This window comes from Canis aureus, chromosome 21 (assembly GCF_053574225.1).
Source record: "Canis aureus isolate CA01 chromosome 21, VMU_Caureus_v.1.0, whole genome shotgun sequence".
In the NCBI taxonomy this organism is placed as follows: domain Eukaryota; kingdom Metazoa; phylum Chordata; class Mammalia; order Carnivora; family Canidae; genus Canis; species Canis aureus.
In genome coordinates this window covers 22,770,523-22,789,750 of record NC_135631.1, presented here as the reverse complement: position 1 = coordinate 22,789,750, position 19,228 = coordinate 22,770,523, and the positions used below count along the sequence as shown (strand labels likewise).

Here is a 19,228-nt window from a genome sequence, read left to right as displayed (position 1 = left end):
AATGGTCATGGAGTTTAGACCATGGAATAGACCATGAGGCTGCCCTACATGGCACCTTTGTTTAAATTGGACGAAAGATCTCCAGCTGAATGGCCATAGCCCACAGGTACACAGCTGGACAAACAGATATCCCTCTTGAGGGAGTGAATAAAAGCATTTTTAGGGGAAAATGCAGCCCCTTCCAGGACGCTCAGCTCAGAAAGCAGAGCTCAGGCTGGATTTCTCCCTCTTCTCCGTTAGCATATGCAGGAGCTTGCTGTCTCATTGTGGACTCAGGAGTGATGCAAAGAGACACAAGACAAGGCCTGGCCCAAGCCCCTCATGCAGTGAGCAACCTGCATAACAATTAGTTGATTTCCTGAGGATGCTCAACAAGTAAATCGATAGATAAGTAAATACATGTTGAATAGTATAAAGTACTAGGAAGAAAACTACCATGAATAAGGCAACTGAGGGGATCCCTGGGTGGCGCAGCGGTTTGGCGCCTGCCTTTGGCTCAGGGCGCGATCCTGGAGACCCGGGATCAAATCCCACGTCGGGCTCCCGGTGCATGGAGCCTGCTTCTCCCTCTGCCTGTGTCTCTGCCTCTCTCTCTCTGTGTGACTATCATAAATAAATAAAAATTAAAAAAAAAAGAATAAGGCAACTGAGAATAAGCGGGATGTCATATTGCACGATTCCAACAGGCACCATCGGTGTTGTGCTCTACTGGAAATGGCACCCCTTGGGGTTGAGCAACATGGCCACCGAGAGGAAATGGCATATCTTAGAAAGGGTGGTCAGGAAAGCCCTCTCTGCAGAGGTGGTAAATCATGGGATGCTGACTGTAAGAGGGATACATGGAAGAGAAATATCATGGCGGGGGCCAGGAGGGGTCAACATGACATGGTGACTGGCTTCATGCAAGGGCTCTGAGGAATGACGACTTCAGGTTTTTGCGTCTGACAAACTAGGGAAATGACAGTACCACTCAATTCTGCCCAATTTCCTGAGCCTGCCATGAGTGGGTGGTGCAGGGAACACCCCAGCAAAAGAGGCATAGTCCCTTCTCTTGGGGAGTTGACCACCTCCATTAGGATTTCCCAACGAGCTCCTGGGAACACTAGGTGGGTGGTATGTTAATGGATGTTACTAGAAAAAGTTGCTCAGATATGTTTGGGAAATGCTGGGTTAAGAAAAATTAAACAGGTTTTTTTTTCTGGAAGATTTCTCAGAGCTTTTTTTTTTTTTTTTTTTTTTAAGATTTTATTTATTTATTCACGAGAGACACAGAGAGAGAGAGGCAGAGACCCAGGCAGAGGGAGAAGCAGGCTCCATGCAGGGAGCCCAACGCAGGACTCGATCCCAGGACCCCGGGGTCACTCCCTGAGCTGAAGGCAGATGCTCAACCTCCGAGCCACCCAGGCGGCCCCCTCTCAGAGCTTTAGTAGGCTAGCATGCCCGTCCCAACTTAGCTGACTGGGACATTTTACCTCACACAGTGTTTTGGGAGACTAGCATTTCTCTGGGGGAGAACTGGGTTCTAGACAAATGCCAAATGGGCCAGTGTGTAAAGCAGGGTCAGAGAGGAGCTATAGAGGACGCAGAGCTGGCAGGGGTAAGAGGCCCCTAGGAGGAGAGAGGACTAAAAAGCTGTTGGGGCCCATAGGTGCCAGGAGGCGAACCCGCCTGTGACTGTTCCCCCGGGCCTGGCTTCACCCAAGCTCCCCTGGTAACCTCTGAGTCAGCCCCCTTCGGGGCCACGTTTAGCCTCTGACTGACTGGCTCAAGTGGTTGCCTGACCTCCCTGGGCCTCCACTTACCCTTCCATAAAATGGGGATAAAATATTGCCCTCCCTCTCCTGGGTGGCACGAGGCTCTGTAATTACTGTTTGGCAGGGTGCTGAGGTGCTGACAGTCCCCGTCTGACACATTTCTCCCCGGCTCCTCCAGTCACCACACGTCGCCTCCGCTGGGGCCAGGGCCGTGGGCAGCCCCCCGCAGCAGGTGCCCCCGCCCCGTGTGGAAGCGAGAGCCCGGCCTCCCCTCCTGCCAACCCCTGGGCCTTGCTAACCCAGGCGCCCTACCTGCCCGTCCGGGACCCTGCTGCACCCGGGACGCTGCGTGGGGCTGGGACACCCAGAGGAGGCGGCCCCGGCCCGGAGGGAGCCATGCGGTGTCCTCCTCGCTGAGGCCGGGCCCGCCCCCCCGGGGCCCGCTCTGGACGGGGCGATGACGACGTCGGAGGAGCCGAGCCCAGCCCAGCCTGGCGGGACGAGTGAGCTGAGGTGGGTGCTGTGTCCGCGCGTGCGGGAGAGGCCAGGGCCTGGTGGGAGAGGCCCAGTGGGCAGAGCTAGCCTCGCCCCCATCCTACCATCCTTCCACCAGGGAAGAAGCGGGGGCGCGGCTCCTTTTCCAGGGAGGAAGATTAGGTATCTTCTTTCAAGTGCCAAGGAAACTTTGAGGCTCCCCTCCATACATCCTACCCGACGAGCCAGCCCCCATCCCTGCTCCTAGGGGTAGGACAGGTCTCCTCACCAAGCGCGTGGTCTTTTATAGCTATGTGTCCCCCCCTTTGGTCCACCGAGAGGGCCCATTTTAGCCAATGTCACCCAGACGGGGTGCTGGGGAGTGGGCAGCGCAGGATGTGGCACCCTCAAGTCCAGGCCGGAGTCCTTTGGGACAGTCCTGCTTGCAGGTGACTAAGGTAATGGCGGGCCCCAAGGAGAAGGATGGGAAAGGAGCAGTTGTCAGGTGGTCCCTGCAAGACTTTGAGGTGCCCGTGTGCTCCCCCGAGGAATGGGATCCTGACCCTGGTAAGCTCTTGCAGTTGGCTGGTACCAGAACTCGTTCCTGTGTATCGGGCATTTTTCTGGGACCCAGCTGTTCCTTTTGATGTACACCTTGCTTATTTGTGTTGACATGTTGACATGCCTCCTACCCAGCTCCAAAGCGTCCCATTAGGTGGTGGGCTTTGGCTTTCATCCCCGGCTAAATTCGGAGGCCGGGAAATGCATAGGAGAGAGCTGAGACCCTTGCAGGGGGGCACCGCACATCTCCAGGCCCAGAGCATTGAATGCCAGTTTAAAATCTAGATCTCTCAACCCCTGGAAATTAGGGGTGGGGGAGGTGTTGGTGCTTGTCGCAGGGTCAAAACTATATTGGGGAATGACATCAGCAGCCTGTCTAAGCTCAATTTCCAGCCCCCGCCCTCTTTAAAAGTCATCGCTGTCTTCAGCCCTAGCGTGTTACCAAGTGACTTGTCAATGCCAGGAGAGCCGTGCAAAGAATCTTTGGCATGTCGTTAACCTCATTCCAACATGTAATTAGCCTAAAAGGCCTCCTCGCTGCTTCCATTCAGCGTTACATCATAAAGAATCAGATACTTTACTATTTGCAGGGCACAGTGAAGACTTTAAAGAGTTAATTATGGCTCACTAGAGCCTGTCCCCAAGAGCCCACGATCCAGGAATTAAAGTGTTGGCTTTCAAGTGTCAGTCTTCAAGACAGCCTTCGTGGTAACTCCCTTCACGGGGTCTGAGGTTGACACTGGTTTGAAAGTAGACCCACCAGGGTACACAGGGGCGAACTGGAGGAGGTCATTTGATCTGGGCCTTCCTCCTAGGCTTGGCCATGTGTTTTTTTTAGAGATATCATCTGTCCAGTGTCGGAAAGGAAAGAGAACCAAGGAGAGCTGGAATTCTACTTACACTCCCAGGTCCATGGGGCGAATCCAGCTGAAGCCATTTGTAATCTCTGAGCTGGAGAGACCAGCAGTGTGGCCGGAGTTCAAAGGGAGTTCAGCTCTAATCTGGATGTTACAATCTGAGCCAATCTAACCGTGCAGGCTCTGAGGACATTATTATCAGTCAAGTGTAATTAAAGATAACATAGTTTTATTAATCAGCTTCCTAAGGAGACTGTGTTTATCTGATGGCTGTGTGTATAATGTGTGCACGGCGTGGCAGGGGGTGGGCGGGATCCATGCTGTGTGTGGTTGGTCTATAGGGAGGACAGGATGTCTGGGGGGAGGACGGCTAGGAGTGTGGGGGAGTGTGGCTAGGATGGTACCTAGGTGTTATGTGGGTTCTGTACACGAGGAATGGGAGTATGTGTGGTAGCACTGATGGGCTAGTGTGTGTTTGCTCAGGTTTACACAACTGGACTTGAAGTTATGCCTGTTTCTCTACTATGCCTTGCGTTTGTCAGAACTCTGTTCCCAAAAAAAATACTTTTCCCTACTTGCACTTGGCTGGAGTCTATAGAGTTCCCAAATGCACATTCCACCTGAGGGGGACCTCTTTAGCTAATTGTCAGTAATTTTCCAATCTTATCTCCAGACCTATCCTGGCTTGGCTCTAATGTCCATCACCCTAAACCACTTTGTCATTGCAAGAGAGCCCGAAAGAGTAGGATTCCTCCTGAATATTGTTTGGCCTGACCTGAAGTCAACTGCCCCAACCTCGGGGCGGGGGAAATGACCTCCTTGGGCCCGGACACCAGAGCTGTGCTGCATAAATCTCCGTTCTGGTTTAAACTCGGTTAAGCAGTCAGTAGTCAGATGGGTGTCAGGTAACACTCCCAGGCCAGGTTCCCCCTCTGTGAGGGTGAGCGACTGCCCGGAGGCTGGGGAACAGGCACAGAGCCAGCCTGGCCATCTGCGCCCTCCGGTCTGCAGCATCCGGGACCCAGATTGGCCCACTCTCTCTGCGCGGCCGTGTCTACTGGCCAGTTGTGCAGCTCACCGCTTGCTGTGGCTGGAAAGCTTGCCCCAGATTGGAATTTCCTCCCTCAGAAGGTCTTGTGCAAAATCTGCCCTCTGTCTCAGTGCAGAGCTGCCACCTGAACTTTGCTTCAGCCTACAGCTACAACCAGAAAGCTAAGAAGCCCAAGTGGCTGTTTCAGTCCCAAAGGAACAGGTGACAACCATTCTCCCTTGGGTGCTATGGGAAGGTGAGCCTGCCAAAGCCCCACTCACAGGGCTTGTGTAGCAAGATGCATTCAAGATAATTAGGAACTATTGCCAAATATAGTGGCCTTTTCCTAACTCCCAAGGTGGATAAACTTCTGATGGATACCAGATAAAAGACTGGAAATGAATGGATGGATGGATGAATATCTATGTGCCAGATGCATCCACTTGCATTATTTCAATTAATGACAATAACTACTAGTAAGTAGTTAATATTATTCTCATCTTGCTGATTAGGAAACTAAGGCTTGGGTAAGTTTAATAGTAATAGTAATGATACTTTGCAGTAGTCGTACAGCCATAATTTATTAAGTATTTAATATACCCCAGGCCTTACATTTTTTACATTACATTATCTCATTTATTCCTCAGCAGAACCCTAGGAAGTAACAATTTATTTACCCAGGCTTTTAGACGAGGAAATTGTGGCTCAGGGAGATAGATAACTGGCTACCAAGTGACAGCACTGAGATCTGAACCCACATCTACCCACTTTTTCTAGTACTGGCTTCTCTTTCGCTACTTTCTCATTTGGCTTTTGCTCCTGGCAGCACCATGTTTGGTTGTTGAATCACTGAAAATGTTTAGCCACATCCCATATCTCACTGGTTCTTTGGAACCAAGGGGACAGCTGTTGACTCAAAATGAAACTGACCCCTGCCCACCAGCCTTAGCACACAGGGAGAAGAAATTGAAACATGATTTCATGAAAAGAGATGTGAGCAACAATCAAAGAAGACACCCGTCTTCATTTCCACTCCAGTACTTAGAGACCTTGGATATGCACCCTGGGGAGTGGCAAGTTTCCAACAGGAACCTCCCCAGTTTTGCCAGTTCAAGGCATGGGGGAGTCAGTGTTGATGTGAGCCTCTTGGTGAGGCCGGGCAGCTTCCCAAATTTGAGGGCTCTCCCCTCAGATTTATAAGTACCGGGAACCACTGGGTTTCAGTTACGATATGATGACAAACTCTGATAAAGGGATAAATCAGGAAAATTCATAATAGCAATAGACTGAAATTTTGTAAAAAGCATAATGCCTGAATTCTTATATATTCTGTGTTTACAACCAAGACTATTTCTCTAAATGAATTCCTGAACAAAACCAAACTCGAAATTTCAGCATGATTCGGACCTTTGTACTTCTTAATGGCAAGTTAAACTGCAGAAAGCAGGAAAAGATTGCAAGGCTACAGCTACTTGGAAACAATATTAGTTCACTTTTGGTGGAAAAAGAAAATCCAGGAATAAGATCCCTAAGAAATAACAGCATGATGCTAGAAATAACAGCATGATGCTCGTGGACAACGAGTAAGAGAAAAATCAAGAGTTTTTGACGAGATCTCACTGGTGACCTGCACAAATTTGCCCCTGAAGAGCAGACAAGATCTGGGGCCTCCTCAAACTCAAAGTCCCCATCAAATGGCCAGAGACTCCCCTCATTGATAACCAGGATTCAAAACTCCAAGGCCAACCTTCCTGGAGCAGTCTTGGGGGGATCCCCAACTCATTCTCTCCTCTTACACACCTGTGGGTTTCCTCTTGTTGGAAAGAGCCTCTCTCTCCTCCTGGTCACCCCAGACATCACAGAGTGTAGTGGTCAGGCAATCCAAGGATTGAATTCTGGCTCTGCTACTTGTGAGCTATGTGACCTTGGGCAAATTACTGAAGCTCTTTGAGCCTCAGTTTCCCCTTCTGTAAAATGAGGATAATAACAGCCCCTACTCCTACAGTTGTTGTGCTTGGCACATAATAAGCAACCATTTTTAGCTAGTCATTCCAATTTTCATGGCCCAGCTCAAATGCCACAACCCACAGGAAGCTTTTTCTGGTGGTTGTGGCCCTTACTGACCACCACCTCTCTGAGGTCCCACAGCCCCTAATTCAAAGTTTGACTTGAAATTATACACTATCTCTAAGTGTTTCCTCATGAATTCTCTGCTAGAGACACAACTAGGTCTTACTTTTTAAAAGCCCATTAAAAAATATATATTAAATATAGTAATTAAATATACACTTATTAAATAAAATATATCTATCAAATATGTAAATATATAGATCATAAATATATATAATTAATAACTATATTTACCATTTTCACATTTTAACATTTCTAAGATCAAGATAAGCTTTATAATCTACCTACACATTTAACATAATGCTTTCTTTCCAAGATGATTACCTAAATCAATGACATATACTATAATCAACAGTATCTTAGAAATAAGATTTGGCTGATTGATGAGGACAGAGCTGCATGGGTCTGACCACAAATTTCCCCTAGCAGCCCTCCTCACCCTCCATTCTCAGTCCTCATGCCCTTTCCAGACCCCCATCCCTTGACCAAGGACATGCCTTTGGATGACAACTGGCATAAAGGAGTCCAATCTGGAGATGTGGAAGTCAGTGTGGTCACACACATTATCAAACTACAAATGTGATCATTCTCACTGACAGGCAAGGAAACTGTGGTTCAAATACCTAAGTTTACCTAGAAAATCTGGTGTCAGCTGTAGGAAGTTTAGTCTTTAATGATGGAATGATCTGATTTTCTGCTGGAAATCTAATCATTAGTGGGGCTCCTGGATTAACCAAGCTAAGTAGCCATTGAGGGAGGGATTGGTCCATTCAACACCCAAGACTTCAAATGGCAGCATTGTTAGTACCATGCGGTCCTCCAGCCAACAGCAACAACAGGCCATAGCAGTCAATGTCACCCATTCCTCAAGTTGTCACCCCCAACAACTCTTTCAGAAATCAAGCCCTCGTGCCTATCAGGGGACTGATGTTTGGTAGGAAGACAACAGAAGAAAGTTCTGTCTTCATGAACCCTCCTTTGAGAGGGCTTCCCTCTCCGGGCCTCTCAGATCCGTGTCTTAAAAAGCCATTATTGCTTCAGATTCATTCAGGCTGACCCAGAACATGGCGACTTTGATTACTTTGAGCCTAAAGCCTCTGCCTGAGGCTCAAATCCTGCTTTTCCTTAAAGGAAAAAAGGGAGACTAGAAATACAGTCATGCAGTGGTGGCAGCTGTTTCATAAGAATTATCATAATTCAACCTTATAACAACAAAATCCATATTTTTATCATAATTGTCATTATGCATCTGCCAACCATTGACTTTGTCACTGTTTAAGCTTCCATAATGCCTTTGGTGCTGGAAATCACACAAAGATCCACTGCCTTCATGAGGTTCATGGCCAAGGAGGGATTATCAGGGGAGCTGATATCTCCGTGTTGCCATCTACTGAATTGGGGCTCCTGGTCAGGAGAGCATGAAGAGGAGAAGGAAGAGCTGGATATAGGGGACTGGACTGGGGAAGGATACCTCAAGAGGAAGTAAAGCAAATACACAATCAACCAACAAGAACTCCTTGAGCACCGCTTGTGCTTAAGTCCACGCTGGGTGTTTTAGGAGACGATAGGTTTGCACCTCTTGTCCTTACTTTCAAGGATCCTACCAGCAGCATGGGATGCCTAAGAGAACTGGTGTCTCTTCCACTTAGACTCTGTCTCTTCCAGAGGTACCAAATCCTAACACAATGGTGAAGCTTGTAGACTCTGGAGCATCTGTCTCAGGCTCAAATCCTGCTTAGTGCTCCACTGGCTGTGTGATATTGGGCAAGTTACTTGAACTCTCTATGCCTGTCTCCTCATTAGAAAACTTTGGAAAGCAATAATGGTGTCTGTGTTGGAGGAATGATATAAGGATTCAGTGATTTAATCCATGTAGTATTCCTAGACAGTTCCTGGCACCTGCTAAAGGCCTGATAAATGGTAGTGATTACCATTATTCCTTGCAGAAGGACAACAGTATCCTATTCGATATAGTAATGCTCTCAAAGTCAGCAATCTCAACCAACATCCCCCTTTCTCTCTAGAGACCGCAATAGCCAGCCATGTGGCAAGAACTTACCTTGCGCCAAAAATCACAGTAAGGACTTCCAGATGAGGAACCTGAGGCTGTGAAAAATTCATGCCTCACCTCGTGTTCTCCAGGTGGCAGGTTCCAAGAGTTTGTTGTCATACATGCTCACTGACCTTTTTCATTCTTCAATGTTTGAGCCAACAGAGCATTAAAAAGTAGAATTTCTCCAAGAGACTCTTCCCTAAAAATAATATCAGGATAATGGAAACAGGGATCCTGATCCCAAACTCATGCATTCCACCATTACCCTGTACTTCTCTCTTGCTAACGGCATCATCTCCGAATTTACCTAAATGCAGTTTCTCTCCTCCTTTGTGTTTTCAGCCTATGCTGCCTTCCGGGGTAGTGGTGAGGGTGGCACATAGAAGGAGAGAAGATATGACTAGAGAAATGTTGGCCCAGGTGAAAGAGGCCAGCTTCTAGGAAAAGCGTGGAACCTATTTTATCTAGCAAAAAGAATTGGGTAGGAGCCTCTGGTCTTATGTCAAGTGACATGTCTTTGAATTCACTTCCATGGTACGTACACACATGTGTCAAGCGTTTTCTTTGCCCCAAGAACCAACCTCGGTACCAGGGAGTCCGTGAGGTACCAGGATTTCCCCTCTACAGTGAGAGACAGATTATGCCTTCGATGACGTTAAAGACCCAGGGACCTTGAACCAACAGAGAGAGAAGGATGCCCTCAGAAGGCAATGCTGAGGCCAGAGCAAAAGGAGAGACACTCAGGAGGAGCTGAGCTCCTGTGTCTACAGTGTGGTTTTGACACTAGGCGGGCCTGAATTCAACCCAAGCTTGGCCACCACTCAGCTGGGTGACACCAGCAAGAGGGTCGTGATAGCAGATTCCCAGGGTTATTGGGAAGAATAATCAAGGTAAGGCAGGTGAACATTCTAGAGAAATGCTTGGCACCTGGCAGATGCCCCATGTGTCTATAATTCTTTCTTCTCTGGCCCCACATGACCACCCCAGGAGCACCCAGAAACTGGTTATGGCGGTAGTTAAGAGGACGGTAGTTAAGAGTCTGGAGGCCAGCAGCCTGGATTAAAATACATGCTCTCCCACTTACTAGCTGTGTGACAGTGGGCAAGTTACTTAACCTCTTTGTGCCTCAGTTCCCTCACCTGTAAAGTGGAGATAACTAGTACCTCCCTCAACCAAAGGGCTGGGAGGATTTAATGGCACGAATGCATGAGAAGATAAGCTGAGGGCATATGCAAAATTTTCAAGTGTTTGAGCAAACGACTCCAGTTGGGCATCACCAAATGGAAAGGGGTGAGGGGCACTCCACGGACAGGAGCTGGGGGGAGGCCCTTCCTGGAGCATGCACAGAAGCAAAGTAAGGAAGTGATCTGATAGGCCCCAGCTTTAGCCCGATTTGGGAAAGGGCTACTTGGCTGTTTGTGATTGGTGGTGGCTCCCACATTCCGTTTTTTTCGGATCCCCGTGCATTCACAGTCCACTCTGGCTGAGGTTCCGGTTTGCTAGAGCGACCAGAGTCTAACGGCCTCCCCGTTGAGCTACTTTGACAAATCTAACAGCACCTAGATGACAGAGTGCACACCTGCCCCAGGTTATAGTCCATTTAATCCACCCAACGACCCTGTAAGAGAGGTACTCGCTCTCCTTCCCCAGTTTACAGATGAGGGAGCTTGGAGGTAAGGAGGTCAGATAAGCTTCCCAGGCTCGCCCAGCCGGCAGGTGGCAAAGCAGGGAGTCAACAGATGAAGTCTCCTTCCAGAATCTGCTCTTTGTCACTGTGTTGCTCTGAGGAGCCTACTTAAGTGTCATGTGTTATTACTGCGCAGCTGAGACACCAGGAGGACCGGCCGAGCCTTCTAAAATGCTCCAGACCTTCTTCTGCCCTCCTCCTCCACACCCCGCACCCCCATCTCTTGCCTGTGCTCGACATTCGTAGTATAGTTTTTAATACACTTAGGGTCTGAGGTTGTCGAAGATCTTCACTCCAATCCAATTTAGGTTCCATGTGATAGTTAGACTTCATTAGAGTCAAATTCCTCTTTTATTTTGGTTTTATCTTAATCGCCCCTTTCATCCACTGGTCCAGAAGCCTGTAATTTCCCACGTGGGCCCTCGGAGATGCTATATTATACCTTCAGGACCACGAGACAAACAGTTTGTTGTCACAGGCATCGACTGCCAGAAAAGTTTTCACCCTGAAGTAGCAGAGCCGAGACAGCATGGGGGGGGGGGGGGGTTGTTACTTCTCCAGAAGACTGTTTTTCAGAAACAACAGCAGAATTCTAAGCGTTTCTTGCACCCCTCTCTACTGAAAAGAGTGTGAATGTGCAGATCCAAACGTGAGAAGTATTTTCAAAACCAGTGACAAGGTGAGAAGTGTCCCAGGGCCGGGGATGTGGTGCGTAGGACCCTCGTGGTTCCCTAGACACCAAGGAACACAAGAGGCAAACCGCAGAATTTTAGAGCTTAAGGGAATCGCAAAGACCATCTAATCCAGTTCTTTGCGAGCCCTTTTTAAGTCAGATTCTTTTGTTCAAATGAAATCCTACCCTGGAGATTTATATAAAAGCTGAGGTGTTCTTAGTGAATCAGGGAGGAGAGGTCTAGAGCCTGAGCCCCTGGGCTCCAGCCTCCCGTCCCCGGCAGCCCCCCAAGGCCTGCCGGGAACCCCTGGAGTTTCCCCAGAATTGTCCCAGTGAATTTGAAGATAGGGGTTCTAACCCAAGCTCCTCCTTGCACCACGGGAGGAAAGGAAGCCCAGAGAAGCTACTAGACTTGCCTGAGGTTACACAGCAGGTCAGCGTGGCCTTATCTTCCTTCAGCAATTTTTTCCAGGACACCCTGAGTCCTCCAATGAACTGCCTTTTGTTTCTCCAGACTACGTGTGTTTGTATTTGTGTGTTTGTCCCCGTGCCCAGGGTTCCCAAGAAAACCTAACAAACAAGTCCCGGCTCCCACTTTAAAGCTTGGAGGCTGCCGTTTGGACACAGGTCTCGGCTGCCCGGGACAGCTGGAAGCACTGTGCGAAAAGGCACAGCCTCATAAACACTGTCCCGTGGACAACCGGGGACTCTGCATTTCACAGCCTAAGCTAGGCCGAGTGTCCTCTGGGGTGGACGGGGAGGTCCTCCAAAGCCAGGAGGTCATCAGCGAGACACCGGAGAGCCGGCCCCGGGCCTTGTAGCTGGGGACACCCGAACGGGCCCCTAAACCTCTTCGTTTCTCTGTCCACAAGGGAAGGGAGGAGGGAGCCTCCACGGGGCCCCTTGCATCCAAAGATGTTAGCAGTTAAACAAGATAATGTGTCTGATGGCTTGGGGACACAAAGTAGAAGAAAGGCCACACGTTGCTGCAAGCGGGCTGTTGCCCTCAGCGAGTTGCAAGGCCTAGGCCGGGGGAAGTGGTGGAGGAGGGGGTTCTAACTGCTGTGCTCTATCAAGGAAAACAGCTCACAAGGGGCTTACTCAGTGCTTCCCTCGAATTACCTCATGTGACCCCCAGCAGCCCTGCAGACAGGTCCTCCCATTTGCAGGAGAGCTTGTTAAGTTATGAGCTAGCTGGTTAAGTCATCAAGGCAACACAGCCGGCAAATGACAGACCCAGGATTTGAATCCCAAACCATCTAAGGCTGCAGAGCCTGTGGTCCTCGCTACTGCCCCATCCTGCCCCTGCTCCGGGGAGAAAGAGAGAAATGACGCGATGTCCGCAAGTGCAGGACTCGGCCAGCCCAGGAGGGAGGCGGCCCAGCCAGGCCCCCGGCTGCATTTCGGGTTTCCCCTCCAGCGTGCACAGATGAGAAGTCCCTGCAGACGCACGCACGGCACTCCCCGCAAAGCTCCCAGAGGCAAGAATTCTCAGCTTGTTTACTGAGTCCCCTGGAAGGGGGCGGGGGGAGTGGGTGGGGAGCCGGGCACAAAAACAGGATAAAGGTAAACTTTCTGCATGTGAGAACCATTCCCCCCCTCCGAGGAGCCGTGTCACACTGTATGTCACCGTCATCAAAGGGGCTGTGCATAAACCTGAAAAACCAAACGGACCTGTCTGTAGGTGTTACTTATATCACAAGGCTACAGGTGCCTTTACTTCCACCGTACACTGGTGTGGGAGCGCCTGCCTTCTCTTGCCCTGAAAGCCTCCTCTTTGGACCTAGTCACCGCTGTCCTCACGTAAGCACCTTTTCTTTGCTCTTTTGGATGAATTGTAAGGGGCGTCGGGGAGCCTCGGGCTGGGGCCTGGGTCTGCAACTCCGGTCTCCAGCTCCAGATTGCCGGCCCCCGCCTCCCCTGCCAGTGCCACCAGCCACAACGCCTCCTGGGAGCTGCTTGATGGGGATTTAAGTGCCATTTCTGCTTCCTGGGGCCGCGCAGCCACCCCGTCCTCCTGGGCACCCCCCGCGCACTCCGGATCACTCGACTACACCAAGGGCGACTAGCAGAGAATAGGGCCAGGCACCCAATTCTCTCTCTACCTGTTCCGAAAACTATGTTCAGGAAGGGAAGCCCGATTTTGCACCCCAAAACCAGTCAGCTTCAAGGGAAGCCCTCCAGCACCCCCCCCCCCACCCCCGGCTAACACCTTCCTTTTGCCTGTGGCCTGCTCAGGGTTGCCCCCCTTGAACTAGAGAAGAGAGCTGCCTTATTAGACTTTGGGGCATTTTTCAGGAATGTCTGTACATAACAGCTGAAAAGAAACCCGTTTTGCCCTCTCGCACCACCTCAAGAGAGGGCTTCCAGAAAAGCCACCGGTAGGGGTTTTTTCCACTGTGTTCTCAGACCTTTGCAGACTCTGCGGTGTTGGGGGGGGCTCATGTGCACCTGCCCCCTGCCGGCAGCCGCTGGTAGCACATACTCCCTTTTACACCCCCCGCCCCCCCCCCAAGCTGGGGACCCACGTTTGGAGGGACTATAAAAATTTTACAAACTGAAAAGGATGTCAGAGGTCATTAAGTACAACCTCTTCATTTTACAGGTGAGGAGGCTGGGGCCTAGGAGGCAAAGTGATTCGGGGGGGGCAGCTTCGTGTTTTAGGCTAAAGACCCAGGGAGAGGGCTTGTTTGCTCCTCTGAGTGGAGGCTTGAATCCTTGTCCTCCTCACTCTGAGAATGTTTTTCATGACTCAAGGTGTTCTCGGCAGGCACTTTCACCGTTTGGTTGTCCTTTTTTTTTTTCTCAGAAGTCACCAGGGTAGCAACCGTTTTGATATGTTGATGACCGTGGATTCTTCCCACGGCCCCCCCTCCTCTGGCACAGGCCTCCATGGATTACTCCCAGACTCTTGCATAGATGATCTGATTTTATTAAATCCTCAGGACATCCTGAGGATGGCATGCGAAAATCCCGTGTTAGAGAGGAGACATTGTAAAGATGAGCTCAGAGAAGAACATGGGGTTTTTTTTGGGGGGGGAGGTGTTTAAAAGATATTTATTTATTTATTAATGAGAGACACGGAGACGAAGGCAGAGGGAGAAGCAGGTTCCATGCAGGGAGCCTGATGCGGGACTCCATTCCAGGACCCCAGGATCATGCCCTGGGCCAAAGGCAGACAGACGCTCAACCACTGAGCCACCCAGGTGCCCAGGATGGACTTTTATATACTGCACCTTATATGAAACAAAAATACAGAATTTTGACAGGCTGAGTAGCTAAGGCACCTACGTGTCCCACGTCCTTTGCCCTTGTGGGAGGCAGAGATAGGATTTAGCCCCTCAAGGATTTCATCCAAAGCTGATGAACTCTGCATGGGTTACCTGGGGGGGGGGGGGGGGGTAAACCGTGTGGCTTGCCTTCTGTGGGTCTGTGCCACACCTTCAGAGAAACAGCTAAAAACAAACGAACTGGCAAGCTCCCTAAACAAGCTGGAGGAAAATGAGGAGTCCCTCGGTAAGACTTGAGCAAGTCTGTTCTCGCAGCTGCTCTGCTTTCTCTCAGAAGAACAAATATTCAAGCACCCCAATTCTTTAACTGCAAGCATCACCCTAATCCACTGAGATTCCCCCTCCATATGCCCCTCCTTAGGGAGTCCCAAAGTGTGGGACATTGACCCTGCCTTGGCCCCAGGGCTCTGGGTCTGGTGGGCACTTGGGTATCACTGAGGCTTCGGAGGAGGAAAGAATTCTTCTTCCCAATGGGCTGCCCAGATGGTGGGATCAGGGAAGACCCTTCCTGGCACGCCCCACCCCCACCCCTGCCCCATTCCACGGTTTCCACCCTCATGGCCTCGTTATGCCTGGTGATGTTTTGGTGCATAAACAGCCAATGTGTAGATGCTTCATTGGGTGGATTTTTGGTCACATGCCCAGAGCTGAAGTTGATGATCTCTGCCAGGGTCAGGAAGGAATTCCCCTCCTCTGGCAAACTGGCCAAGCCTGAGTGATTTGCTCCTTCCCCTCTCTCTCTCTCTGGAAGGCTGAGCAGAGGTGCCTGGTTGATCAGGCCATGGGCACCACACCTGTGATTGCTGCCTCTGACTCGTGTGCGGGCAAGAAGCCCGTGGGCCTGTCCCTCTGACTGTGCGGACCCTCCCTGTGCACACCTGGTGAGTGAGCCGGCTCTCAGAAGGGTTAGGAAGCCTGTGGCGGCATCGGGGACCCGAGCTTCCCTGTTGTCACTGTTTCCTTCTGAAAGGCCCCTGCAGCCAGCCTGTCTTGTGCGTGAAGGGAACCCACTTGATTCCTTTTCCTTGTGTGGATTGTGCTTGAGGCTTTCCTACATCCTAGGCAGCTTCAATGGTAGTTGGGGGAAATGGATCCTAACAGCTGGGGGTGTGTTGATGGGCAGCGAGTGAGGATCCAAAGTGCTTAAGGGACCTGGCTGGCCCAGGCAAAGAATTTTGTCCAGGGCCCACTGCTGAAAGTAGTGGACCTAGGAGGGAAGGGAGAAGAGGAAATCGGGAGACCTTAGCAGAGCTAAAACTTTAATCGTCGTTTGTAGTGATTGGATTTTAGTCCAATTTAATAAGCTTGCTTGACCACACTACCCAGTGTAACCGACAGGTATGCTATGTGCATGCGTGCGCATGTTTCGATGTGTTGGTCCATTCGGGTGGGTGCCTGCGAAAAATCCTGGAGCCAGAGCACATCTCAGAGTCCCCCTGATCGATGTGTTCATTAGGTAAATGCAGAATGGAGTCACAAGACGCAGAATCATGACTCCCAGCCCCGTGCTCTTTCTTTTATGACAAACCAGCCAGGCCTTCCAAAAACAAAAACATGTGCCTAGAACAGCAGGCCTAGGACCCTCCCTGGATCTCCCCTCTTGTCCTGCTGCTGACTCGAGGTCTCAACCATTTTTACATTGTCGTTCCCAACTGAGGAGGCTTTTTAGATACTTCTGCTGTAGTCATTACCCCACATAGATGTCCTTACTGTGTATCATCTAGGTACTGTGGCCCTTTAGAAGGTCATGGGACGTAATAACGTCTAAGAGTTTTTCTGACCCCCAAGACCAATTTTCCCCCCTCTAGGATCAATGTCAGCCCCACTGGAAACGTGTGGTCAGACCTCCAGCCTGGGTCTATATATTGTCGGACCTCAATGTACTAGCTAAGAAATGAGGCCCCAAACAGCTCTTCTTTCCTCCCACCCTCACCCTGTTCCACCTACTGTAAAGAAATTTTAAGAGCTTAAATATTCAATTATTGCAAGGACTTTCAAGGGCCTAGGAAGCTAGGCAACTGAATACAAAGCAGCCATTATTTCTGAACTCTCATGCCTTGTGCATTCTGGCTAAGTGGCCAAGGTCTTTTTGTGGGAAGCCCAGAGTTAATAATACCCTCTCCAACCATAATAGCAGAAAATAAAAAAATAAAAAATAAATCTGCTGCTTTTATAAAAGACATTTCCCCCCCAAGAAGCAAAAAATAATTACAGGGAAAAAATAGCCCTTGGTGCACCTGAGAGAGCCCTTTAAGAAACCATAATGGATATAATTTGTCATAGAAGGGATTACCAAGGGGAATCAGATCCGGCACTATGTACAGCAGTAGGGAGACTGCAGGACAAGAGAGTAGGTTGGTGTAAAGAGGAAAAAAAAAAAAAGAGAGAGAGAGAGGAAAAGAAATCCTTGAAAGAGATAAATGCCTATTGGTCAGAAATATTCTTAATTTTTTTGTGACCCACTTCAATTTACCAAATGACTTTTGAAAGCTGTTTACGTCAGGCGTAAGTGAGGAAGATTCACTCCTGTTGTGTTTTTTATCTGGAGGATTTCTAGTTGATGGGGAAGACCTGGGGCCAGTTCTATTTTCTTCCATGTGGAGTACACCCCTCCTTTCTCCAAGCCCCCCACCCCCTATGAAAGCCATTTCAGAGGCAAACCATCTTCTTCCCCAGTTTTCTGCGACTTTGCCTTTAGCCCTCACTTAGGGGAGCTTTCCTGAGGTCATATCCAGAATGCAGAGGGCAGTTTTGGGTTTCAGGACCCCTTCCCTCCCTCATAACCTTCCATCCCCATCCCTCTTCATCCTACCTCCAGCTCAGGATATAAAACCAGTCAATCCGTGGGAAAATCAGAGTCCAAACTCAGGCAGCCTTGACTTCTGTTTGATACGGCCCCCAAGGGGAGATCCATGAACACGATAATCCAGCAGGCAGGTTAACCCTCTCTGGGCGTCAGAAAGGAGGCTTCCCGTGGGGTCTGGTGACTCTCCAGTGATGGCCCAGAAAGGGTGCCAGAGTGTGAGAATTTGAATTTGATTGTTTCTCTATGTCAGGAGCACAGTTCTCATGCACGTTTGATGAAGAAAAGGATGGTACATTTGCAAGCACCCCCAAAGAACTGGTCTTTGATTCTGGAATCCCTGCCCTTCTCAGTATTGAGATTCCATCTGATGTATAAGTGTGTTAGGGATGTGTCTGTAGGTAGATGTGACTGTGAGTGTTACTAGAAAAAGAAGCAGATGGGCCGAAATTCAGAAACCTTATGAACTCTCTACAATATAATGTTGACACCCATTGGCTGTATGACCTTGAAGGAGTTACACAAATTCCCTGGGTCTTAATTGTCTCAACTATACAGTGATGGGGTGAAGGGAAAAATTGGACTAACTCTGGAGTTTCCAACATGTGGCACTCACACCACTCATGATACAGGAAATAGATCTGGTCAGGGGGATGCTCCCAAGGGAGCCTCCCAAGGGTAGGCAAACTTTTACTTCAAGGGCCAAATAGTATTTTAGGATATAAAGGCCAAAAGTCAAAATCAATTATATTACATGGGTACTTCTATGACCATTCACTATGTAACTATTTACAAATGTAAGATCATTTTTTAGTTGTGGACTATTCAAAAATAGACGATAGGTTGGATTGGGCTTGTAAATTGTAGCTTGTTAACCCCTAATTTAGGTGGTGTATAGAACAACCATGTTTGTTTGTTTGTTTGTTTATAAAGATTTTATTTATTTATACATGAGAGACACAGAGAGAAGGCAGAGACATAGGCAGAGGGAGAAGCAGGCTCCATGCAGGGAGCCTAATGTGGGACTCGATCCTAGAACTCCAGGATCAAGCCCTGAGCTGAAGGCAGACGCTCAAACACTGAGCCACCCAGGCGTCCCCCAACCGTGTTAATTTAAATGCTATGTCTTTATTTTTCTCCATGTTAGAAGGAGATTGACTTTCCATCTTTAGTGTGATACAAAGTTTTTCTTTTAAATAGATGTATTTACGTTAAAACAGAGAGGAAATTGTTGCCTTTTTTTTTTAGCATATTAAGTAAATTATTGGGATGGTAGACAAAAGGCTAAAGTTGGCAAAACAATGAACTAGATGATTAATAAGCTCCCAGCCATCTAAAAATTCTATATGCTTAATATCCCAAGATCCAGAATCCAGTCTCTGTTCTGACATTTAACCTACCAGCTGTGTGATCGTGAGCTGCTGGGTCCCTTTTGCAAAATGGGGGTAGAAGCACCCTACCTCATCAACATTATTGTGATAATCAGAAAAGAGAAGTTGGGCAAACAGATTTTTTTAATCTACCAAACACGAATTCATTTTTCCCCTGAATTATGGGAATATGAGAAGCAGCAAACTTGAAAGATGGGACCAGCATGGGCAAGAATGCACGTGAGTGAGGGCCCCAAGCCCATTCCGTTTTGCCCTCTTCCCAGCTTCAACCAGACACCTTCTCTCAAATCTTCCTTCTCACTAGTGTATGCAGGGAGTAGAGCCCTGCAATTTGGATCATGACTTCCTAAATGGATAAACCTGAGTTGTTACCCAAACTCCACCGTCTGCCAACCGGGTGCTTTGGGATATATTACCCAAAATTTTAGAGCATCCATCCTCATCACTAAAACATAAGCACTACCAGAACCTGTCTCAGAGTTTGCTCCGAGGAGATCATGAATAATGAACACAAAGTTGCAAAGT

General features: G+C 49.0%; 1 protein-coding gene across 2 annotated transcripts in view; it reads left to right on the top strand.

The window, feature by feature from the left end:
- The first annotated feature begins 12,869 nt into the window (after positions 1-12,869).
- ELF5 (E74 like ETS transcription factor 5) overlaps positions 12,870-19,228 on the top strand; it is a 33,037-nt gene continuing 26,678 nt past the window's right edge. Inside the window, exons 1-2 of one of the 2 annotated variants that reach the window (XM_077863560.1) lie at positions 12,892-13,022; positions 15,261-15,390. The gene's annotated coding sequence lies outside the window, so the exon portion shown is untranslated. Of the gene's footprint in view, positions 13,023-15,260; positions 15,391-19,228 lie in introns of both variants that reach the window. The other variant, XM_077863559.1, reaches the window with a different exon arrangement.